At 46.9% G+C, this 25,715-nt stretch overlaps 1 protein-coding gene across 7 annotated transcripts in view; it reads right to left on the reverse strand.

The window, feature by feature from the left end:
- The window catches only part of LZTS3 (leucine zipper tumor suppressor family member 3), a 91,256-nt gene that overhangs the window by 21,444 nt on the left and 44,097 nt on the right, over positions 1–25,715 (reverse strand). The window contains exon 1 of one of the 7 annotated variants that reach the window (XM_048509951.1): positions 17,962–18,008. The exons of the other annotated variants lie outside the window; for them this stretch is intronic. The gene's annotated coding sequence lies outside the window, so the exon portion shown is untranslated. Of the gene's footprint in view, positions 1–17,961; positions 18,009–25,715 lie in introns of those variants that run through there. 7 annotated transcript variants of the gene reach the window in all.

Here is a 25,715-nt window from a genome sequence, read left to right on the forward strand (position 1 = left end):
TGCCACGTGATTTTTGCCTTAGTTAAGCCCTCCTCTCAGCAGTAGCGCGCAGAACTTGAAGCAGTCTAGCAGGAGGTGCACCGGTGTGCGTGGCAGCCTGCGCCTGCGTGCATTCGTTTCCCGCCCAAGGACCATTCAGCGCAGCGGCTGCGTCCTTGCCACAGCCCCGCCCAGGAATGCCCCACCCCCGGAATGCCTGGCCACGCCCCCCGTCATGGCCCGCCCAGCCCCATTGGCGCTACGGCACAGTTTGAATCCCACCACCATGGGAGCCTGTTACTCAAATTTTTGGATCCCACCACTGCTCTTAGGTAACGCTTACCATCAAAGGCCCATATGAACTCCAAAGGTTCAATCCTGACATCGCGCTGGAAGCGTCTTGGTAATGACACTGCCAACTTTGAGTTGGAAAAATTCCTGGAGATCTAGGGGTGTAGCCTAGGAGAAGAGGGTGCTGGGAGGCTAGAGACCCCAGTAGAGTTGATTCCATACACAGCAGCTTTCCAAGGAGCCTTTTGCTCCAGCGGATCTTATCCCTGCAGCCTGGAGATCCACTGTGACTCCAGGGGAGCTCCCAATCCCACCTGTTGTTTGACAACCCTGCCTTCCATGGCTGTTCCATTTAGATCTCATGAAGGAAGGAGGAGGGGAGAATTGTGAATACACACAGACACACAAATGAACCTTGGACAGAGTAAGCAAATGTATTGGGCACCCAACAGTAAAAATTTGATCTGCACTCCGATTCTTTCCCCCTGTTCTGTGAAGAAGAGGAAGAAGAGTTTGGATTTATTACCCCCCCCCCTTTCTCTCCTGTGAGGAGACTCAAGGTGGCTTACAAGCTCCTTTCCCTTCCTCTCCCCATAAGAAGAAGAAGAAGAAGAAGAAGAAGAAGAGTTTGGATTTATATCCCCCCTTTCTCTCCTGCTGGAGACTCAAAGGGGCTGACAATCTCCTTGCCCTTCCCCCCTCACAACAAACACCCTGTGAGGTGGGTGGGGCTGAGAGAGCTCCGAGAAGCTGTGACTAGCCCAAAGTCACCCAGCTGGCGTGTGTGGGAGTGCACAGGCTAATCTGAATTCCCCAGATAAACCTCCACAGCTCAGGCGGCAGAGCTGGGAATCAAACCCGGTTCCTCCAGATTAGATACATGAGCTCTTAACCTCCCACGCCACTGCACGCCACAGACACCTGGTGAGGCAGGTGGGGCTGAGAGAGTCCCGAAGAACTGTGACTGGCCCAAGGTCACCCAGCAGGAATGTAGGAGTGGGGAAACACATCTGGTTCACCAGATGAGCTTCTGCCACTCGGGTGGAGGAGTGGGGAAATCAAACCCGGTTCTCCGGATTGGAATCCACCTGCTCTTAACCACTACACCACACAAAGTATTCTCACTGTGAACCTGCAAAGGAACGTGTGGGGCGGAAATACCCCTCCCCGCCACACAGAGAGAACTGGCGGTAGTTAAGGCCCAGTCTGCTCTGCCAGCTAACAATAGCCTGGCATCTTCCCCAGACGCCAAGAGTGTTGGATCACCAGATGTTACTTCTGATAAAGGCACCTCTGCACCCGGGGAGTCTTGCTAAGAGAGGCAGGTGGTTTTTACTCAAAGATTACACTCCGAAAACTGTGCTGAGGGTTGGTTTTCCCACGCATCCCAGGAAGCCAAAAGCTAAATTTAACAACTGAAGAATCCCCGTTTCCTCCAAAGCATGGGGCTGGGTAATCTGAGTGCATCGAAGGAAGCAATTGAGAAGAGAAGGACATACGAACATCAGCTACTGCGTTATACTGAATCAAATCACCAGTCCATCTAAAGAACATAAGAACATATGAACAAGACAGCTGGATCAGACCAGAGTCCATCTAGCTATAGCCTGGTGGTACAATTTTGTCCTTTGCCACTGTGTACAAATACTAGCATCCTTAGAAGATCCGCCACACAAAAGGTGAATATACAGCAAGCAGCGATTCATGAGCTATGTGAAGGTGTTGATTCGTGGCCTGAGAACTCCTGTCCTAAATAACATTAGGATTTTAGAAAAGGTGGAGGGAAATCACTTAAACTTGAGATTACCCAGTCAAGGTGACCATACATCACTTCAAAAACCTCTTAGTAACCATTATAAATATTTGAAAACCTCAACGCAAAACCAGGCATAAAACAAATTTAACGGTTTTAGCTTCTCCAAAGGATTTGTGTCCTCTACAGTTTTTACAGACTATGTGTGCGCTATAACGGGCTGAGGACAGCGGTGGTGAAAATCAGACGGAATGGAGCTTTTTAAATACCGAGAAACAATTGGGAAGAGCACTGATATTTTGAAACTACTGGAAACCAAATCATAAATTTCGAAGCATGGCACCGAAGAACACAGAAATTGCCCAGAAGATATAAGATTCTTTCCCTAATTGAGGACTCGAAACTTGTTTGCTTCTTTAAAAACCTGTGAACAATTTGATTCTTCAGATACTGCTGAGGGCCAATCTATATATATAAAAATCTAACAGTGTGTTTGTCCCTGATGGTGTCCCTCAGAAGCTGCTGGACGGATCGCCCCCAAATTTTCACAGGACGTCCCTCCCTGTTGCTGGCAGGTACTCGGATCTTCAAACCGTCGAAAGTCCATACCTGAGCCAGGTAAAACGTCTTTTTCCTGGCGCACCAGGCCATGAAGCTGCCTCTGTTTAACTGTCACCCTTAGAGTGTTCGTGCAGCCTGTCTGTCTGTGGCCTGAGGGCTTGGGATGTTCACGCAGATGGGCAGAGATGAGCAGTGAAAACAGTAAATAGGTAACACTGGTAGGTAATACAAGTGGAAGTGAAACACATACACGCTTTGCCATGTGAGACTTCAGGTGGGGTTCCCCCCCTCACACGCAGGTAACTTTCACTCTCTGTGCCTCACCCACTGCTACCACACAACACACATACTCTCATACACACCCAGCTTATCCTCACACACCTCACTCCCTCACATCCAACCACCACTTACCCACTTCCTCACCCATATTCGCCACAGCTCTCTTTTACTAAAAGTGAGCTGGAGTTTGCCTTTTTCTTCTAAGAAAGTCCACGGGGTGGGGGTGAACCAACACTACTGGCTCTGCTTCTTTTGCACATGGCCCTTTAAGAACCCAGGGAGCTGGCCTCGATCCGAGCGCCTCACCCCCCTGCCTCTGCTGCCTGGCTGGGATAGCCTCCTTGCCCCAGTTCTGCCTTACCCAAGCCAGGACTGTGCGGGTCAACCAGCCTCATGGACAGCGGGATTCGCACTCTGGACAGTTCCGTTGTGGAATGGAAAGGGTTACCATATACTAAAAAAAAAAGACACCACCATATAACAATGTGAATTGAAAAGGGAAAGAGGGATTCCATTTGACCACCCCAAAAGGCTATGCTGCAGATTCTTGGACCTGCATGGACATCTGTGTGGGTTGCAGACTGTGATGAGAAGGACAATTGCCACAGCAACGCGTGGCCAGGCCCCGCTAGTATGGTATATGAGAGAAGTGGATATAAAGGCATATTAGGACTCTGGGCAACACAGGTTTGAATTCCCACTTTCACTACTAGGTGAATTTGGGCCAAATGAATAGCATGGCTTCCTTCACTGGGTTGCTGTGAGAAAACAGAGGACGAGAGAATGATGCTCTAAAAGCAGCTTTAAGTGCCGATTGGGGAGAAAAGTGCAATGTGAATAAACAAACACAAAAGCACGCTGCATTGCTATTAAATTCTGAGCCAGAGATTTCATTTTCATCCTCACGGTTATGATTTCTAGCAAGGGTTCAATAATCTTACAGCAGATTCCAAAGAATCAAACTGTTTGACGCTTTAAAAAAAAGAAAGAAAGAAAGCACAAGATCGGAAGCTGTTTGCCTCCCGGTTTTTGCCAGGGGACAGAGCTCTCAATCATCATTACTAACCCCATCCGGTATGTGTTTGTTATGTTTGGCAGAGCACAAGGTGGAGTTAGCGAACAAAACTTCCACTAAGCCAACAGTCAATATTTAACCAGCCCCTCCTCTGCCCCTCCAGAAAGCATTCGGTTTCTGCAGCAAAAAAAACCTTGCATTAAGCGATTTTACGCCACTACAAAAACAAGACAGAGAGAACTTTTCCATGCTCGGTGCTGATCTCAGCTTCAGTTTCCGGGGAGTTGAGTCCCAGTTATTTGGTTTCCTAGCTCCTTTTTCCCCCTCTGTGCATTCAAAAAAAAAAAGACTGAAAAGAATCCTTTTGTTTCGGTGGGATTAGAAGTAAAGCAGACCTCCTTTGCAAATCCTCTTTTTCAAAAAAGTCTGTGTACTGTATTTCAACCAGCTAATTCTATAATGGGAGGGAGAGAGATGTTCCTAACCTCGGTGTTCCCAGAACAGAGACTGAACTCAGAGAACGGGACGGCCCAAACACGAACCATTTCGGCCTGGTCTTCTCACCACCAGCCTCCGTCCAGATCCACCCTTCCTCTCTAGTTGGTTTTTTTATTCCCCCTTTCCTTTCAAGAGCTTAGCCAAGTAGCCAACCTCCAGGTAAGGACTGCGGATGCCCGAGAATGGAAACTGATCTCCAGACGACAAATATTTTATTTATTTATTTATTTATTTATTTATTTCCTTAAGCTTTTATACCGCCCCATCCCCGAGGGGCTCTGGCCGGTGTACAACATAGGAATAACAATGTAGGATAATTAAAACATTTTAAAAGCAGCGATAAAACCATAAAGCTATTTCTAATAGATAAACCATAAACCCAATAAAGTAAATGGCGTTCAACAGTCTATTTTAAAAGCTCCCTCCCCTCCCATAACGGGAGGGGTGGCGTCCAGCATACTGATTATAAGTTCCCTCCCCCCCCCCCAAAAGGGAGGAATGGCGAGTCTCATTAGGTGGCAGTTGGCCCAGATGTCAAGGGCCAAAAAGGTTCCGTAGGTTCCATTCTCAAATATCCAGAAATGTCTCAGCTAGGAGCTGCCAGCCCTATCACGGCAGCATAGATTAGGGGTGGCCAACCTATAGTGCTCCAGAAAGGGGGAGCACCAGTGAAACTTAGGGTTAAGAGCCTCGTGGTGTATCCTAATCCTGGAGGAAACGGGTTTGATTCCTGCAGCTTCCTGCGCGCCTGAGTTGTGGGAGGGCTTATCCTGGGGAATTCAGATTAGCCTGTGTACACTCCCACACACGCCAGCTGGGTGACCTTGGGCTAGTCACAGCTTCTCGGAGCTCTCTCAGCCCCACCTACCTCACAGGGTGTTTGTTGTGAGGGGGGAAGGGCAAGGAGATTGTCAGCCCCTTTGAGTCTCCTGCAGGAGAGAAAGGGGGGATATAAATCCAAACTCTTCTTCTTCTTCTTCAGATGTTCATGGACTAAAATTCCCATCAGCAAAATCCACTTGCAAACAATTGTGAAAGTGGACTGAAAGTACATTATTCTGCATATGCGGAAGGGGCCCAACAGAACTAGTTTGCCACTGCCCGCCTCTGCATCGCAACCCCAAATTTCCCACAGTCCCCCATCCAAGTACCAACCAGGGCCGACCCTGCTTAGCTTCTGAGATCGGATGAGGTTGGGCTAGCCTGGGCCGCTGAACTTTGCAGAAGGAGAATTTCTGTTAACATTCACAGTGCAAGTTGCTAAAGACACACCCAAGAAAGAAGAAAAGGAGGTGTGAGTTAAGCGAGGACAAGGACAAAAGCACAGGGACTGTCCCGGGTAAACAAGGACAATTGCAGCGTATGTATCTAAAGGAGTCACGTATAGCAAACCTTGCATCATCCCTGTAAAGTCAAGCCAATATTATTATTTGCATACTGCCATGGGGAAAGGGGGGACACAGTATTGCACTTACCTGCAACTGTTGTTCATCAAGCGGTCTTCTGTGCAGGCACACCGAGAACTGGGCATGTGCAGGCCTGCCATGGAGACAGAGTTTTTGGCGAGAGACGAGCAGCACCCCAAAATGGCTGTTCCAAGAGGCAGAGCCAAATGGCACACCTTCCTCTCAGGAAGGAAGCCCTACAGGAGAATGGAACCAGATATTGACTAGGGGAAGTCCCATTCTCTTTATCATGATCCAGGGGAAAGCCCTTTAATTTGAACGAGGGAAGCGAGTAGCCAATGCAATTCTGGGCTGTATCAATAGGAGTATAATGTCTCGTTCGCGGGATGTAATTGTACCTTTCTATTCTGCATTTGTTAGACCTCACCTGGAATATTGTGTACAGTTCTGGGCACCGCAGTTCAAGAAGGAGATTGATAAGCTGGAACGGGTCCAGAGGAGGGCAACCAAAATGGTAAAAGGCAGTGGTGGGATCCAAAAATTTTAGTAACAGGTTCCCATGGTGGTGGGATTCAAACAGTGGTGTAGCACCAATGGGGCTGGGCGGGGCACGACAGGGGCGTGGTCAGAAATTCTGGGGGCGGGGCATTAATGATTTCTCTGTTACTGTAAAAAACTCTTACTGTAAAAAAAATTCCTAATTTCCAGCTGGTATCTTTCTGTCCATAATTTAAACTCATTATAGCAAGTCCTATCGTCTACTGCCAACAGAAACAACTACTTCTCCTCTAATTGACTGCCTGTCAAATACTTCATACTTTCAAATAATTTTGTTTCTAGAAATCAAAAGAAGGATACTTTCCTTAAACAAGGAACTTTACCCTATTTCTAAAACATGTTTTTAAAACAGCCCAACAGGGAGAATTATCCCGTTTTCGACCTTAGCTAACCAAGCCACATAGGAAACAACAGGACTTCATGATATTTTGGACCCTAATGGAATTTGTAGCGGAAAAGAAGACCCAATTAGTAACCCCCCTCTCGGCACACTACAGTAAATTAGTATATATATATATGACCTTTAATGGCATAATTAAAGGCAACAGCAATATACCAGAAAAATGGGCGACCTCAATTGGCAATAATTACAATCTCCAAATTTTGAGTCTGTTTTTGATGACCAGAGCTTCAAAGTTATTAGGCGCTTCCAATACCTTGCAGACACAATCCAACATTCGTTACCACAATTGAAATGATTGTAATATCAATGAGGTTTTAACTCCTGGGTTTAGATATTTATTCCTAGCTAAAGCTGTAGCAGACGGTGCAATATCGTGTTGGTTGATTCTTATTAAAGCTGAACTGCAGAGGACAAAAATCTTTCCATTAAAAGGCACTTTCTGTATTCACCTGAGTGACTGGCTGTAGAGAGAATATTCCCACCTGGCAGGGTCAGGGCTGTGTAATTTGGGTTCTAAGACAAAATGAATACTTATTACATAGTATAGAGATTTTAATAAATTACTCTAAAATTCGAGGGAGAGCAAGCGTTTATTGTACCATCAGGTGACCCACTAGAATCATACAATCTCTTTTTGATGATCCCAGCTTTGAAAGCTCATTAGCATTCAGTAGAAACCAATGCATCAGATGAGGCCCATTTCATGGATTTTCGCCTCAACAAAGGAACCACCCTTTCGGTTTGGCTATGAAAGAAGCCTGGTAGGTAAACTTTGTGACGGGTTGTTTAAAAGCACAATGGTATCCAGTGGAAGGTCATGCTGCTTGTATGGGAGTAGATGTTGTACCTCCAAACAGACCCATGACATATGGGACTGAGTGAGTAGAAGAAAGGCAGAGTATACTATAGAAAGCATTTGAACTCTTCCTTGGCTGTTATACAGATGGGATTCGTATGGCCATTCATGAGTGATTTTAGCATTAAAATACCTTAATGGCTGCACCAGAATTACAAAATTCAGGCCTTGCAGTGCGAAATAGCTGACTAATGGCCTTGCAATGGATTTAGCGTTCAATGGCCAATTTCAGCACAGGCCTTAAAGAGGAGTTATAATTAAAAGTGGAGACCAAGGTATTTAAAATGTTTGACACAAACGAGCTGTTTGTTATTTGGCCATTCAATAGTGCTCAAGAACAAGCAAAACCATTATTTTTGACTTTGCCAAGGTAAAATGGGATTGTTATGACTCACAATATTCAACCTGGCGTACCAGTAGCGTTCAAGCTAGCTTTTATGCGGAGAGTAATATAGCGTCATCAACTACTACAAAAGTAAAGGTATGGTCCTTATATGATTCAAAACAGGGCAGTGCGAGAATCCCCACTCATCGAAGCCGTCTTAAAAAAAATTCTAAATAGGGTTGGGGCCAGGCACCCTGTTTGACACCCTGTTAATTGGTATACATAAGGACTAAGTATACCATCAGGAGTAACTGACGACAGGTAGTGTCACGATGTGAAACCATTCACAGTGTAAGTAGCGCTGCATCAGTTCTAGATTAACAAGTTTTCTCACATTAGATCTCTGGAGACGAAGTCAAATACTTGCCAGTCCAAAGGAGCCACAAGCAAAGTTGATTTGCTATGGTATGCTGTGGCGAGTACAGGGATCAAACAATGATAAGTAGATTTCCCATGTTGAAATCCTATTTTATTTCTGGAGCCAATGATTTTTTTGTTTTTTGTAATCGCAGAGAGTTTATTGTGCAATGGCACATATACTTATGATGGTGGACAGCCAATGTGAGATGATGAGTGGAAGGGGAGCAAAAAATCTCCCTTGAAGACAGGAATTATTGTAGGTCCAATCTGATGGTACAAGAGCTGTTTGAATTAAGGATAACAAAAGAGCTGCTAGTACCGGGGACCACCAGTCAACAAAGTTCTTAAATAACTCTGGGGGGAACCCGTCGGGTCCTGGAGCCTTGTGGTCCTTTAATTTAAGCACAATTTCACGCACTTCTTCTGCACAGACAGGGGGCCACTCTGGAAAATAATTAGTAACCCACTCTCGGGAACTGGTGAGAACCTGCTGGATCCCACCTCTGGTCAAAGATCTGAAATCCATGGCCTGCAAGGAGATACAATTTATACACCCTCTTCTGAAAATCATAGTGGACACCGAGGGCACCATATTGGGGAAGCCTGCCTCAAGCTACGAAAGAACCTTTTGCTTATGGTCTACTAGTGAGTTTCATGGCCAAGGGAAGTATAGGTGGGCACCACGATGCCCTTGGGCACCATCTTGGGGAACCCTGGCTTAAGCTATGAGTGAGCTTTTCACCTAGGGTCTACTTGTCAGTTTCTTGGCAGAGGCAAGATTTGAACTAGCATCCGACGTACCTTAATGCTAGCCCGACCGAACGTCCTACCCTCAGCAGTCCTGAGCGGCAGATTTCTCCAGATCCCATACCAACAAAGAACGTGTCCCTGCTCACAAAAAGCCATCGAAACAATCGAGCACATCCTCCTAGACTGCGAACTATGTGCTTCATCTAGAAGACAATATATAGACCCATATACTGAGAACTATGCCTACTCATCAGACAAGGTCAAATCTTTCTATCTGCTTTGTGATCAGTCTCCTCAGAGATCCCTAGACGTTGCCAAATTCCTGGCGCTGGCACAACAGATTCGCCACAGATTTTAGTTTGTCTGTCTGTCTGTCTGTCTGTCTGTCTGTTTATTTATTTATTGTTTTAACTGCTGGAAATGTCTGAACCTACTTATTTTAACTTGATTCTCCTCAACCTCTCTGTTGTATTTTAAACTCATGCCAATAAAAGGTTGATGATGATGATGATGAACTAGCATTTTTCAGCAATACTGTGTTTTGCAGAAGTAGCACATGGCCTGCCAGAAAGAGATGCTTTGTCAGCGGGGAACAGGGAGGGAGGGGCGCAGGCAAGACCGCCATTGCGGCTGTGCCCTCGACGCAGCATGCAATGGCACACAGGTGAGGCTGGTGAGGCTGGCTGGCCCTCCCATCACTGGCGTAATGCCCATTGGGCAAGGTGGGCAGCTGCCCAGGGCATCATCTTGTGGGGGGGGGCATCAAAATGCTGGGTTCGTTTTTGGGTATTTTAGTGGTTTTCCATTTTTGGCCTGCAGGGGGCGCAGCTTTTAGGCTACAGTTTTGAGGGTCCATAACTTTGGCCCCCCCGAACCAAACTGCACCAAACTTAAGGGGTATCATTAGGGCAGTCTCCTGATGATGAAACCCTACAGAAAGTTCCCTGAGAGACCTGTGCCTATCAAGAAATGTGCGCCCCCCCCCCCCCAGCCTGCAACCCCCATTGACAGCAATGCAGAAAACTCAATGCAGAACAAAGATTCTTGGGCAAATTTCTAGGATGTTCCTGAAGGGTGTGCATTTTTGGATGTATCCAGCACCAAAAGTTTCAGGGAATTTATCATCTGGAGATGATGGCACCCCAAGTTTGGTGCAGTTTGGTTTCAGGGGCCAAAGTTATGGACCCTCAAAACTGTAGCCCCCATCTCCTATTAGCTCCCATTGGAAACAATGGGGGATAGGGGCACCCCCTTTGGGAGTCCATAACTTTGGACACCTTGTCCCAAACCTCACCAAACTTGGGGGGTAGCATAAATGACAAGTGATCTCCCTGAAGATATGCTTGAAATTTTGGATTGCTGAAGTATGTCTAAAAATGCACCCCCTGCAGGCACCAATGTCCTGGTGCAAAAAAAATTGAATTAAGTGATGGTGGAGTGGCCGCCCATGGGGGGGGGGGGGGGGGCATCCAACTCAGGTTTTGCCCAGGGCTACAGTTTGCCCAGGGCTGCCTCGTTACACCCCTGCCTCCCATCCACCAGTGCAGAAAACCCTGGAGCCAGAATGGACTTTGAAGCAGTAAGTAGTTGCCGTTTCATTTAAAGGATACAGGAGGAGCCAAGCCAGATCACTCTAGCCTGGTTCGATTTAGACTGGCTCCCAGTTAGTTTCTGGTGTGGATCTTGATCTTCAAAGTTATATAGGATTTGAGATCAACATGCCTGAAGGACCTGCTACTCACTTATGAACCCCCCATAATAGGACAGGGTCTTTTTTTTTAGCAGTGGCGCCAGGAGATTCGTCTCCCCACTTCTGCTGTCATCTTCCACCAATGGGTTAAGACCATTTTTTCCACTTGGCACTTCCTTCCTTCCTGCCCAACGTTTTAACAGCTGATTTCATGTTCTCTCCTTGTTTTAAACTTTAGGTTTAACATGGTTTAAGTTGTTAGTCTCCTTAGTGGCCCTATGGCAGTGGTGACGAACCTTTGGCACTCCAGATGTTATGGACTACAATTCCCCATCCAGCATGCCAGCATGGCCAATTGGAAGAAAGAGAAAGGAAGAAAGGGAAGAAGAAAGGGAAGAAAGGAAGAAAGGAAGAAAGGAAGAAGAAGAAGAAGAAGAAGAAGAAGAAGAAGAAGAAGAAGAAGAAGAAGAAGAAGAAGCAGAAGAAGAAGAAGAAGAAGAAGAAGAAGACGAAGAGGAGGAGGAGGAGGAGAAGGAGGAGGAGTTTGTCTTTATATCCCCCCTTTCTCTCCTGCAGGGAACTCAAAGGGGCTGACAATCTCCCTTGCCCCCCTTCCCCCCCCCCTCACAACAAACACCCTGTGAGGTGGGTGGGAGCTGAGAGAGAGCTCCAGAAGCTGTGGACTAGCCCAACGTCACCCAGCTGGCGTGTGTGGGAGTGTACAGGCTAATCTGAATTCCCCAGAGAAGCCTCCACAGCTCAGGCGGCAGAGCTGGGAATCAAAGCCGGTTCCTCCAGATTAGATACATGAGCTCTTAACCTCCTACGCCACTCCTGAAAGAAAGAAAGAAAGAAAGAAAGAAAGAAAGAAAGAAAGAAAGAAAGAAAGAAAGAAAGAAAGAAAGAAAGAAAGAAAGAAAGAAAGAAAGAAAGAAAGAAAGAAAGAAAGAAAGAAAGAAAGAAAGAAAGAAAGAAAGAAAGAAAGAAAGAAAGAAAGAAAGAAAGAAAGAAAGAAAGAAAGAGGCCAAGCTGGCCACAGACGCGCTTTGTAATTTGGTTGCACAGACCAAATCTTCCCTTGCAACTTTGAGATAGTTCGGTACAAACAAAGTTCTTGGTTAAGCATGGCAGGGTCTTAGATTTGTTTAGCTGTTCTACCAAACTTGCCGATTCTAGCAGAGGCTCTGTGGACTTGTTGCTCCAGTTTCCCAAATCTTTCCGTCCTCCCCGCTGAGAGCTTACACGTGTGTCCTTTAAGACTCTGCTCACTGAGCAGGAACGGCCGGCTCTCTTCCAATGGTGGGACAGCCATGACCTCACAGGACTTTAAAAGTTTCCACCCAGCAGGCTTTCTTCCAAAACTGAATGCCTTTTGCGTCGAGAAGCAAAGCAACAGGACAGAATGGGCTCTACACGCTTGAATCAAACCTGTTTTCACATCCCTTTCCGAGAAAACAGGCTGTTCAATCACTGCTCTCTAAGGGCCTTTAAGCATTTATTTACTGAAGTGGGGCTGAGAGAGCTCCGAAGAACTGTGACTAGCCCAAGGTCACCCACCGGACATGTGTTGGAGTGGACAAGCTAATGAAGTTCCCCAGATAAGCGTCCACAGCTCAAGTGGCAGATTGGGGAATCAAACCCAGTTCTCCAGATTAGAGTGCACCTGCTCTTAACCACTACACCATGCTAGAAGGAAGCTCCGCTCTCTTCAGCACTTTTGGAAACCACAGGAAAAGCAGTGTCTATGCTTCCCTTCACAGCAAAAATTGTACTCCAAGGAAAATGGGATATGCCCGGGATAGAAGCATTTGCAACCGACTCCTCATTCTGAACAGATATTTGTGGAATCCTACATGATAAAGGCGGGAGATAGAAAGTGATCTTTAACCCACTCCAACCTTTGCAGAAAATAGGGGGAACAAGGATGATCCAAGGTTCTTCTTCCCCGATAATGGGATAATTGTAGGGTTTTCTGTTCTGGAAGACAACAACTCTATTATGGGGGCCGCAACCCCCATTTGCATCACTTCTCGCGAGACAAAAGAAGACTGGGCGCTGGAAAGACTGACACCGCTCGGCACAAGCAGCTGAGCGACAAAACGCAAACACACAAACAAGCAGGGACAATGACGACCCACATCGTTCCAAGTACTCACTGAACGGCGAGTTTGCCAGCCCGAGGCTTCTAACAGCGCAATCCCAGGCACAGCAACGTGGTTTGAAGTCTGCTGAAATCCATTGGAGGGCGCTTTGGAGGGCACAGCATGCAAAGGAGCTAGGTTCTGGCATTTCTATGCTGAGCGAGGGGTTGGACTGGATGGCCTCTAAGTCCCCCCTTCCGACACTGTGATTCCATTCCAAGTGCGGCACCAGTAGCAGCCATCTAGCAACATGAACAGAATCCCACTTACCCCCAAACAGAGCATTACTGAAATCTAATAATAAACCTGGAACCTTCTGCATGTTTCCACGGACAGCAAAAATGTCTCTAAACAGCACTAAGGGAATAAGCTGAGTGAATGAAGAAGAAGAAGAGGGGGAAATGTGGGGGAAGGAAAAGAGAAAAAATAGGAAAATGGGGAGGAAAGAAATATAAGGGAGGAGGGAAACGGGGAGGGAGGGAGAAAGGGGGGCACCTAGATAGAACCACCATAGCAAAGCTGCAAGGGGACGGGGGGGGGCTGCATCCCAGGTGCGGGCCATTGGCGTCACATGGGGGCGGAAAATCCCCCAGACCCCCCTCCCCAGGGGCGTGGTGTGGGCAGATCAGAGCGTGGGTGGGGGTCGGAGGTGCGTGCGGGCAGGTCGTGCCCTGGGCACAGCTCCCTCTCCCTCCCTCCGTGCTGCCCCTCAACCGTACGCCTGGTGGAACTGTATAGCAGGCCCTGCATAAGTGTATCGAATCCCGCAGGGCCCGGGTCTCATTAGACAGAGCGTTCCACCAGGTTGGGGCCAAGGCTAAAAAGGCCCCAGCTCTGGTCGAGGCTAGCTGGATCTCTTAACAGTCAAGGACCTCCAATCAATTTCCATTTGCAGAATCTAGCACTCTTCAGGGGACCTACCAGGAGAGACTGTTGTCCTGGGAGCAGCAGTGGCCTAGGAGGTTAAGAGCTCGTGTATCTAATCTGGAGGAACCGGGGTTGATTCCCAGCTCTGCCGCCTGAGCTGTGGAGGCTTCTCTGGGGAATTCAGATTAGCCTGTGCACTCCCACACACGCCAGCTGGGTGACCTTGGGCTAGTCACAGCTTCTCGGAGCTCTCTCAGCCCCACCTACCTCGCAGGGTGTTTGTTGTGAGGGGCGAAGGGCAAGGAGATTGTCAGCCCCTTTGAGTCTCCTGCAGGAGAGAAAGGGGGGGATATAAATCCAAAACTCTTCTTCTTCTTCTTCTTCTAGTGGTGACCCAAAGCAGTTTACAAGGATGCTGTCCCCACCTCCGATTTTACTCTCAGGACAGCCCTGTGAAGTAAGCTAGGCCTAGAGACAGTGAGCAGTTTAAGGTCATCCAGCAAGCTTCTACAATCAATGGGGGAATTTGAACCTGCATCTCCCAGGTCCCTTTCCGCACATGCAGAATAATGCACTTTCAATCCACTTTCAATGCACTTTGCAGCTGGATTTTACTGCACAGAATAGCAAAATCCACTTCCAAACAATTGTGGAAGTGGACTGAAAGTGCATTATTCTGCATGTGTGGAAAACTGAATGGAACTGAATGGAACAACTGAATGGAAAACTCCTGGTGCCCTTTCACCGCTGTGCTATAGAGAGTGTCTTAACCTACTGCATCTGTGTATGGTTCTCCAGTTGCACAGTGGCAGATAGGAAGGCGCTCCAAAGGGTGATCCCTACTGCACAGAGGATTATCGGCTGCCCTCTCCCCTCCTTGGAAGAACTCTCTAATTCCCGAAGCCTAAAGAAAGCCCAAAATATTCGGAGAGACCCGTCTCATCCAGCACACTCTCCTTTTGAACTGTTACCATCCGGCAGACGATACAGGTCTATCAAAACTAGGACAAAGAGGCTTAGAGACAGCTTCTACTCTGGAGCTGTGGCTATGCTAAACTCTGTGGCTTCGTGTTGACGTGCTTGGGGCTGTGTAGGGATGGGTGGAGGAAGGGGAAAGTGAGGATGGGGTATAAGTCTGAAATTGTGTGCATAGAGGAATGCTGCTGTGAATTTCGTTGTGCGTGCACAATGACAATAAATGCTTATGCTTATGCTTATGGAAGGAGCCCCAGATGCGAATCAGACATTCCAGCTACAACACTATGCTTACACTACCCTCAATACTTCCCTGGAAGGAGAAACCCGGGCAATGTTATTCTAAGGACATCCATCCAATAGAAAGGTTGTCCCTGGCAAATAGGAACTGCATGCAAATATTCACAGGTGCCTCCACAATAACCCAAGACTGAATGCTTTGAAATGCAGCTGGCGGCCCCCCGGGGCCATTATGTAATAAACATCCTGCAAAATGGTTAACACACAGGTGCAGTTTGAAACAAACCACAAACACAATGGGAAGGAGCTTTAGGCTGAGATGGAAAAACCAAACCAGTGAGTGTTGATGTTTTAAAAAAACAAATCAATGTTGTCATCCTGTTATCATAGGCAACGTCTTGGAGAGCTTTATTAACTTCCAGGTGGTGTCATGGAGATCCCCAAAAATGACAATAGACCTCTTAAAAAGTGTAAATGTGCCAATCATGTTCAATTTTGCTAGGACAAAAGCTTATGACGCCTCAGTCACAGGAAATCCTTCTGGTCTGCAACAAATGGATTAGTCCACAGGTGTCAAACTCGTGGCCCTCCAGATGTTCATGAACTACAATTCCCATCAGCCCTTGCCAGTATAGCCAATGCTCATGTTGGGAGAGCACCTTCAATCCTGGTCTTGAAGAAACCGTCCATCATGTTCTATTATATTGCCCTTTATATGCTGTAGAGCGGGAAAGATTACTTAATCCTCTCTTAGCTGATCGAGGCAACACTACAGATGCTGTCAAAACTTTGTGCTGGATAGACAGAAACTCAACTGTTACCATCGAACAAACTGCTAGATTCTTGTGTGTTGTCATCACTGAATGTTCCCAAATGTTTAGCAGACTCAATCTCAATTCAGTGGCTTAATATTCCAGCTCTCATGATGCTTGTTTTTTTTTAACTTTTTTACCAGCCAATTTTAATTTCCATTGTATAATTTATACATATGCCATTAAAGGTTGTTGTTTCTTCTTCTTCTTCTTCTTCTTCTTCTTCTTCTTCTTCTTCTTCTTCTTCTTCTTCTTCTTCTTCTTCTTCTTCTTCTTCTTCTTCTTCTTCTTCTTCTTCTTCTTCTTCTTCTTCTTCTTCTTCTTCTTCTTCTTCTTCTTCTTCTTCTTCTTCTTCTTCTTCTTCTTCTTCTTCTTCTTCTTCTTCTTCTTCTTCTTCTTCATCATCATCATCATCATCATCATCATCACAATCATCATCATCATGATGTTGGGAGAAACTGATGGGAACTGTAGTTCATGAACATCTGGAGGGCCGCGAGTTTGACACCCCTGGTCATTAGTCCATTTCTAGCCTGGAAGTTTGCCACTAAAATAAGGTATTAATTTTGCCCACTGAGGAAGACCGTTTGGATGAAACATGCCTGTTTGTTAGGGTCCAAAAAGGGTCCTATTGGATCTTTCTGTAAGTGTTATCTTGTATGGGTGAGGTAGGCTATTGTGGCCTTTTATATGTGTAATAAATGCATATGTGCTTTTGACATTCAATAGAAGAAGAAGAGAAAGAGGATGAGTAGTAGTAGTAGTAGTGTTTGGATTTATACCCTACTTTTCTCAACCATAAGGAGTCTCAAAGGGGCTTACAAACTCCTTATCTTCCTCTCCCCACAACAGACACTTTGTGAGACAGGTGGGACTGAGAGAGTTCTGAGAGAACTGGGACTGGCCCAAGGTCACCCAGCCAGAATGTAGGAGTGGGGAAACAAATCTAGTTCACCAAATAAGAGTCCGCCGCTCTTGTGGAGGAGTGGGGCATCAAACCCACTTCTCCAGATAAGAGTCCACCTGCCCCACGCCGGCTCTTAACCACAACATCGCAATAAATACCAAGATCATTTTAAAACATATGCAAAATATCTGTCTACGGGTCTTAGCCCAGCCACGTTATTGAAAAATAATAATTTCAGTGTGACATAATTTGCTTGAACACAAAACATCTGGGCTAATAAGTGATCCCCGTTGGTCACGCCCGGCTTTCACAAATAAAGGACAATGTTTGTCACGCCTGGCTTTTACAAATAAAGGACAATATAACAATGCGTAAAGGGGATACTAGTCTCAACGGCACCAAGAGAACAGGACCAGTTTCGTTCAGCCCTGGGAATACCTTTAAGACCTCCTATAATACGTTCATCTGTTGAGAGTGAGTTACACCTTGTAAGAAGATCTAAATGCTGACGTTTAGGATCTTAAAAAATTATTCTGGAATTGGAAATGCGGTACCAAAGTATTATTCTACCTTTGATGCACCATCTTCAAATTAATCACAACAACAACAATTATAAGTTGTTGAAGAAGAGAAGAAGAAGAGTTTGGATTTATATCCCCCCTTTCCCTTCCTCTCCCCAGAAGAAGAAGAAGAAGAAGAAGAAGAAGAAGAAGAAGAAGAAGAGTTTGGATTTATATCCCCCCTTTCTCTCCTGCTGGAGACTCAAAGGGGCTGACAATCTCCTTGCCCTTCCTCCCTCACAACAAACACCCTGTGAGGTGGGTGGGGCTGAGAGAGCTCCGAGAAGCTGTGACTAGCCCAAGGTCACCCAGCTGGCGTGTGTGGGAGTGTACAGGCTAATCTGAATTCCCCAGAGAAGCCTCCACAGCTCAGGCGGCAGAGCTGGGAATCAAACCCGGTTCCTCCAGGTTAGATACATGAGCTCTTAACCTCCTACGCCACTGCTGCTCCTGTTGAGGCCTATGGTCACTGGAAGGATGCCAGGAGATCTGAACTGGAGGTTTGCAGGTTTGCAGCCAAATCCCAGACCTAGATCTCCACAGCAGCAGCAGCAACCTTTATTAGGCATATAAAATAAAATCTGACACATTACCAAAAAAAACTGTGATATGCAGAGCGAGAATGTAATCGAGACAAAGACAGGAGAACTGTGCCTAACATTAGACGCTACTTACAGAGTTCCATCACGTGTAAGAGAAATTTTTTCTATTTTTTCCAAGAGCACAACGTCTGAGTTATTTAACAGGAGTCCCACGGGACCGCATCACCCCATATGTCCCAATTTGCTGGTGGCCCCTGGCCCCTCTATGATGCGGCTGGCCTCCACGCGGGCCAGCTGTCCGGGCCCTGCGGGACCTGGGTGAGTTCCGCAGGGCCTGTAAGACCATGTTGTTCCACCGGGCCTTTGGAGTGTCCAGCCGCTGATATGGTGCCCCCTCACTGTTCCGTGCCTGGTGCGGTTACATCAGGGCCCCCTCATATTGAGGGGCCCCGCCGACCCCCTTCTGGGGGTAGGTTTTAAATTGGGGGTTGGACGCCTCTTGTTTATTTATGTATTACTGTTATTCGCTGTTTTTATGAGTTTTAAGTTATTTTATTGATGAGTATGGGATGGAGCCTATATATTTATATTTTGTATGACCGCTCCTGTCTGATGTTTAGATAATGTTGTTCACCGCCCAGAGCCCTTCGGGGATTAGGCGGTATATAAATTGAAGAAAATAAATAAATAAATAAATAAATAAATAAATAAATAAATAAATAAATAAATAAATAAATAAATAAATAAATGAATGAATGAATGAATGAATAAATAAATAAATAAATAAAGCTGTCACTTACAGATTTATCTAAGACCAGACAAGGAGAGAAATTCCTGGTACCCACGTATCTCGGACAGTCGAGTATAATATGGGCAAGAGTCTCCACTTGATTCTTACAATGTGTACAGACCTGATCCTGGAGAGGGATAGAAAAACAGCGACCCTTCGTAATGGCAGATGGTAAAGTATTACATCTGGCCCTCGTAGTAATCCATCTCTGTTGGGGTTCAGTTAGTAACTCAAGATATTTGGCTGTTCGCCCCTGTTCAGGGATTATCCCAAACTTAGATCTCCATTCCTACAAGAGTCAGCAAATCTCTTCTCATTCCTCAACTGTCCGAGCCTGCAAAAAAGGGGGCGATGGATGGGGGGGGGGGGAGTATCAAAGAATTCTGCCAGCGGCCTTGGAAAAAGAATGCAGACATCAAAGTTTTCCCAGGATGCACTCATCTGACCGTGGGGCACAAAAAGAGGTATCCCGACTCTAGAGAGATTTCTCGTCTCTTGAGGTCACAACCCAGAGAGATAACCAGAAGGCATGAGTGGGCATTGCCAAGTCTGATTATTTTTGCGAGATACTAGGTGCAGGAGTCAGGATCTAGGTTTGCGTATTTATATCTCACTTTGCATGCCCCTCACCACACTAGGAAATTGTGACACGCACCCACAAACACATCCCACAACACTACCATTCCTTTTGAGAGAATAGGTAGAGCGTTCTTCTCCCAGGCCAAGTTTCTCAGTTGAAGGCATCACATATGTGTCCATGTGCGTGCTATGAAGGCCCCTTCCACACATGCAGAATGATGCACTTTCAATCCACTTTCAATGCACTTTGCAACTGGATTTTACTGTGCAGAATTCACTTGCAAACAATTGTGAAAGTGGATTGGAAGTCCTTTATTCTGCATGTGCGGAAGGGGCCGAAGCCATAGCTAACTTATAGCAAACCAGCAGGATTTTCAGAGCAAGAGACGGCAAACAGGAGTTGGTTTGGCAGTGCCAGACTCTCGATGGGCTGAGAGAGTTCTGAGAGAACTGGGACTGGCCCAAGGTCACCCAGAAGCCTTCATGTGGTGGAGTGGAAAATCAAAACTGGTCCTCCAGATTAGGCTCATTGCGCACATGCAAAATAATGCACTTTCAAACTGCTTTCAGTGCTCTTTGAAGCTGTGCGGAATAGCAAAATTCACTTGCAAACAATTGTGAAAGTGGTTTGAAAACGCATTATTTTGCGTGTGCGGAAGGGGCCTTAGAGTCTGTTGCTTCGAACCATTACACCACGCTGGTTTAAAGCAGAGAACCCTTCAAGTTTGTAAATGCTGGCCGCTTTAAGGGAGTCCAAATTTCCTCTGCACCTCCAGTTCTCCTGGACGGCATAAGTATTACAGATTTGTTATTAACTCGACATGAATTCCAAAGGCGGCGCTGAGAGTCCCGCCTGAAACCTCGCTAGAAGCGTCTGGCAAAAGAAAAAATTGAGTTTCTCATTGCTTACTCCTTCCTCGACCTGGAAACAGAGCAGCTGGCAGAGGCTACGCCAGTTTCTAGAAGATTCTCCCCAAAAAACAGTAGTGCCACCTTAAAGACTAACAGACATATTGAAAGAAGCTTTTGAAGGATGATCTTAAAAATTGCAACAATGAAAGGTTGCATTCACACTTCTGATATCCCTGGCCGCATCCAAAGAAGCTCATGGGGCAACCTTGAGGTAGACCCCCACGCTTGGCCTAGCCTACTTCACAAGCTTGTTGTGAGGTGAAGCAATCTGCCTCGTCTTAGATCAGTGATGGTGAACCTTTTCGAGACCGAGTGCCCAAATTGCAACCCAAACCCCAGTTATTTATCGCAAAGGGCCTACCCGGCAATTTAACCTGAATGCTGAGGTTTTAGTTTAGAAAAAAACCAGTTGGCTCCCTCTTCCTCCCAGCCTCTCACCCACGCTCGAAAGCAGGGGCCAGCTCTGCCTTCTTAGCCCTCTCCCAGCAAGTCCCTGGATGTGGTAACCCGCTTCTGTGCCTCTTTAGCATCTCTGCCTCCTCTGCACACACACCCCTCGGGCAGAAGCCACCCGGAGCACAGGCACCAGGTCCACCAGCTGAGTCCTCCCTACTCACCACGGTGCGCACATGTCGTGCTCAGTGGCCCAGGCCAGCCTAGATGTGTGTGTGGGGGTGTGTGTGATTTTCCGCCCCCCACATGACGAACTCTGTGTGTGTGTGTGCCCACAGAGAGGGCTCCAAGTGCCACCTCTGGCACCCGTGCCATAGGTTCGCCATCACTGTCTTAGATGGTCTGCTATTTCCATAGCCCTCTACTTTTGTAACCTGAGCCCTACTGGTTTGTTCATTGGTTGTCTCCTGCTGTTTGAGTGCAGTGTTTTATGCCCTGTAATCTGCCTTGAGCCCCAACAAGAAAGGTGGACTACTAATACCATAAAACAAAAATCTGTGATCTTAGGCAGATCGCGACAGGTTGCGCGGGAAGGAAGGAATGGGCCCTCAGTTCTTGTGTCCCGTTCTTACACAACCAAAGTAATGTCGATCACTACTTTGGGGTCAAGAAGGAATTGTTAGAAGTGAAGGACTTTACACTGTTACGCTGTTTCCTGCCTCAACCTACAGAGGGGTTTTTTTTACTAAAGAGCTAGTGGCTAGATAGGGACCTAGGGATTTGACACCTTTACTCTATCAGGCTGGTTCTATCCCTTTGAAGTTAGACTGATACTCTCAGGGACTTCCTTCCTTCCGGCTTCTTCCTCGACCCCTTCTCATTCTTCTTCTCCTCTTCCTACCATGCCTAGAGAGAGGATGGATGCTCCGCACATCCATCTCCATCCAGCTAGATTAGGATAGCATAGTGACTCTATCTACCTACCTTTCTATCCAGAATGGAGTTCACTAATAAATACTCTTTTTATTAGATTAGAAACTACAACTGGCTCCGACTTTCTTTTGTGTAAGCTTGCCGCACATTGGGATCCATCATGCACACGCACGCACGCGAGGTAAGGTTTCTGCTGTGTTCTAGCCACCCGTGCCGCTCTGCTAACTATGATAAGGGATAATCTCCAACTACCAGGAGCACTTATCCCAACAGGAATGTCCCTTCAGATCAGATTGGCCAGGGATCCTGAGGGTTTTGGCCTTTCTGTGGGGGTCTCTGGGGGATTGGGGGATGGTGGCAGTTGTGGATTTCCCACATTGGGCAGAGGGTGAAGTAGACGACCCTTGAGACCCCTTGAAGTGCTGCACTTCTGCCATTTCTGTGACAATAAACTAAAATAAAGGTAAGCCACGTTGAGCTCGTCAGAGGCAGCATAAATAAAAAGGAGTTTTGGGGTTTTTTTGGATTTATATCCCCCCTTTCTCTCCTGCAGGAGACTCAAAGGGGCTGACAATCTCCTTGCCCTTCCCCCCTCACAACAAACACCCTGTGAGGTGGGTGGGGCCGAGAGAGCTCCGAGAAGCTGTGACTAGCCCAAGGTCACCCAGCTGGCGTGTGTGGGAGTGCACAGGCTAATCTGAATTCCCCAGATAAGCCTCCACAACTCAAGTGGCAGAGCTGGGAATCAAACCCGGTTCCTCCAGATTAGATACACGAGCTCTTAACCTCCTACGCCACTGCTGCTCCTAGAAATAGATCAATATGCAATACTGGCACTGAAAGCGCCGACTTGCCGGAATTCAGGCTCTGGCCTTATGCAAGAAATATGAAGAAAATGTAAACACCATTCCGGCCTATCTGAACATTCCAGGGCAGAAATGATGATTAGACAAGGGCAGCCCAACCTTTCTGAGCCGTGGGAACTTTTGGAATCAGGACCCAGGATGGCAATGCAACTGCAAAGTGGAAATCCCCGCTTTTAAGTGGGGAGCCAGCGTGGTGAAGTGGTTAAGAGCAGGTGCACTCTAATCTGGGGAACCGGGTTTGATTCCCAGCTCTGCCACTTGAGCTAGGGATGCTTATCTGGTGAACCGCATTAGCCTGTGCACTCTAATACATGCCAGCTGGGTGACCTTGGGCTAGTCACAGTTCTTTGGAGCGCTCTCAGCCCCACCCAACTCACAGGGTGTTTGTTGTGGAAAGGAGATTGTAAGCCCCTTTGAGTCTCTTTAGACACCACACCGTCTCTTGCAAGAAGTATAGTCAACCACAACATCTCATGGAAGGAAGTTATGCGTAACTATAACAGTATCTCTTCAACATTTTAAGCAGAAGCTCTGTTTAACAGGATGCCTTATAAAAATGAACATGTTGTTTACAAATATTTTCTTGCAAACACGAAGATCCCTTATTAGGGTGGCAGCTGCTGCCAAAGCAACTTTTTAAAAAAATCTGCACAGCCAATCAGGTCTCCAACGGCCTTAGGTGGAATCTCTTTTCCTGCACCTTGAATCCATGACTCTGTGTCCTAGTCTCTGAGGCAGCAGAAAACAAGCTTGCTCCCTCACCAACATGGCATCCCTTCGAATATCTAAACATGGCTATCATAAGCATACCCAGCTCCCTAAATCTCTCCTCATAGGGCATGGAGTCCAGACCTTTGATCATTTTGGTTGCCCTCCTCTAGACCAAGGGTCTGCAACCTGTGGCTCTCCAGATGTTCATGGACTGCAAATCCCATCAGTCCCTCCTGTAAGGAGACTCAAAGGGGCTTACAATCGCCTTTCCCTCTCCCCCCCCCCCCATCATTACAAACACCCTGTGAGGTGGGTGGGGCTGAGAGAGCTCCAAAGAACTGTGACTAGCCGAAGGTCACCCAGCTAGTATGTGTTGGAGTGCAGACAAGGAAATAGTTTCATACTTGCTTAGTGACCATCATCCCCACACTACTGAATCAGTTGCCAGGTTTTTAACAAAGGCACTTGGATCAAGAGTGAAACCTTTGTGTAAATTTTAGTCAATTGGTTTTAACATAATTTGTATTTTACCACTCTTAATATGCCATTAAAGGTTTTGTATTTGTATTTGTTGTTGTTGTGTTGGAGTGCGCAAGCTAATCTGGTTCACCAGATAAGCCTCCACAGCTGAAGTGGCAGAGCGGGGAATCAAACCTGCTCTGAACCACTACACCATGCTGGCTCTCTTTGACTCCTTGAAGGCAGGTTTGACTCTCAAAAGCTCAAACCCTGGTCATCTTGTTGGTGTCTTGTTGGTTTTGTGCAGCGGCTGATGGGATTTGTAGTCCATGAACATCTGGAGAGCCGCAGGTTGCGGACCCCTGGTCTAGACCCGCTCCAGCCTGACAATATCCTTCTTGAATTGCGGTGCCCAGAAGTGGACACAATATTCCAGGTGAGGTCTAACCAGTGCAGAATAGAGAGGTACAATCACATCCCTCGATCTTGATGCTATACACCTACTGATACAACCCAGAATCACACTGGCTTTCATGGCCTCCCATGCGATTCTGGGCTGTACAAATAGGTCTGATGATCTGTTCACGAAAAGGCAGGTTCACGTGATGACACGTTGCAAGCAGAGCACGGGCAAAGTCACCGGCCGGCGGCCCCATCTCCATCTGATCTTAATTTCTACAACAAACGGTTTCTCCTCACCCGTGTTTTGTACACACATCTTAACTGCTCTTGATGCAACTGTTTACCTCTTCCTTTTTCCTTCCCTGTATTTATGCCAGGAAAGAGACTCTCACATGTCTTTGCTGATAAGGGTCTGTGCTAGCCACAGGCAAATCTAGTCCAGGACCACGGGAGAAACTCACTCCCTGGAACTAACCTTTATTTTATTTTAATCGCGACACCCTGTTTATAAACCAGCTGAGATTTCAAAGCGGCTGAAATCTAAGCCCGGTGCAAATGAAGTCGACAACTAGAAATCCAGAACAATCCAGAGTTAGTGTGGCGTAGTGGTTACGAGCAGGTGCACTCTAATCTGGAGAACTGGGTTTGAGTCCCTGCTCTGCCACTTGAGCTGTGGAGGCTTATCTGGGGAACTAGATTAGCTTGTGCACTCCCACACATGTCAGCTCTCTCAGCCCCACCTACCTCACAGGGTGTTTGTTGTGGGAGGGGGGGTGTAAAGGGAAAGGAGTTTGTAAGCCCTTTTGAGTCTCCTTACAGGAGAGAAAGGGGGAACAGAAATCCAAACTCTTCTTCTTCTTAATTGACAAAGCATCTAAGAACATAAGAACAAGCCTGCTGGATCAGACCAGAGTCCATCTAGTCCAGCACTCTGCTACTCACAGTGGCCCACCAGGTGCCGTTGGGAGCTCACATGCAGGAGGTGAAAGCAATGGCCTTCTGCTGCTGCTGCTCCTGAGCACCTGGTCTGCTAAGGCATTTGCAATCTGAGATCAAGGCAGATCAAGATTGGTAGCCATAACAAGTCTTCCCACAGGTACGATTTCAGACCTGCCAGTTAAGATCCCTAAAATGCATTAAGAGTGTAGCTTGATCGAGTTCTCTAAGGTAGAGGCAGGCACAAAGAAGGCCCTGCTCTTGGTAGCTTTCTGACTAACTTCAGAAAGGTGGGATGGTGTGAAGATAGGCTACCCCACAGGGAATGTGAGGGATACATACAGGAGAAGGCTTTTGAGTAAGTTTGACTATGTCACAAGGGTGGATTCCACACAGGCCAAATATAAAGGGTGTAGGACACAGGTGTCAAACTCGTGGCCCTCCAGACGTTATGGACTACAGTTCCCATCATCCCCTGCCAGTATCACGCTGACAGGGGATGATGGGAACTGTAGTCCATAGCATTTGGAGGGCCGCGAGTTTGGCACCTGTGGTGTAGGACATTATATTAAAAAAACCTTTGGGGGGGCAGGGGACTTTCCACAGGTCCCGTTCCCAAAACGAGTTTGGCCCGTTTTACTCCCCTTGACCTGGGATTTTTGAAAACTGCTAAACCAGCGATCCTTTTGCACAATCCCAGGTTGGAAGCATTCCCGTGTCAACACAACAGGCAGGGGATGCTTTATATCCTTTCCTTCCACCTGTTCACTTTAAGGTCCACGCCATCCACAGTCAGGGAGAGTCCACCCACCCGCCGTTCTGTGCAGGCTGCTGGCAAATTCTCTGAGCACCCAATAGGGTGCAAAGTCCCCCAAGCAAGTTTTACCCCCCGTAGCATTGAATATG

Source organism: Sphaerodactylus townsendi, linkage group LG10 (assembly GCF_021028975.2).
Source record: "Sphaerodactylus townsendi isolate TG3544 linkage group LG10, MPM_Stown_v2.3, whole genome shotgun sequence".
Taxonomy (NCBI): domain Eukaryota; kingdom Metazoa; phylum Chordata; class Lepidosauria; order Squamata; family Sphaerodactylidae; genus Sphaerodactylus; species Sphaerodactylus townsendi.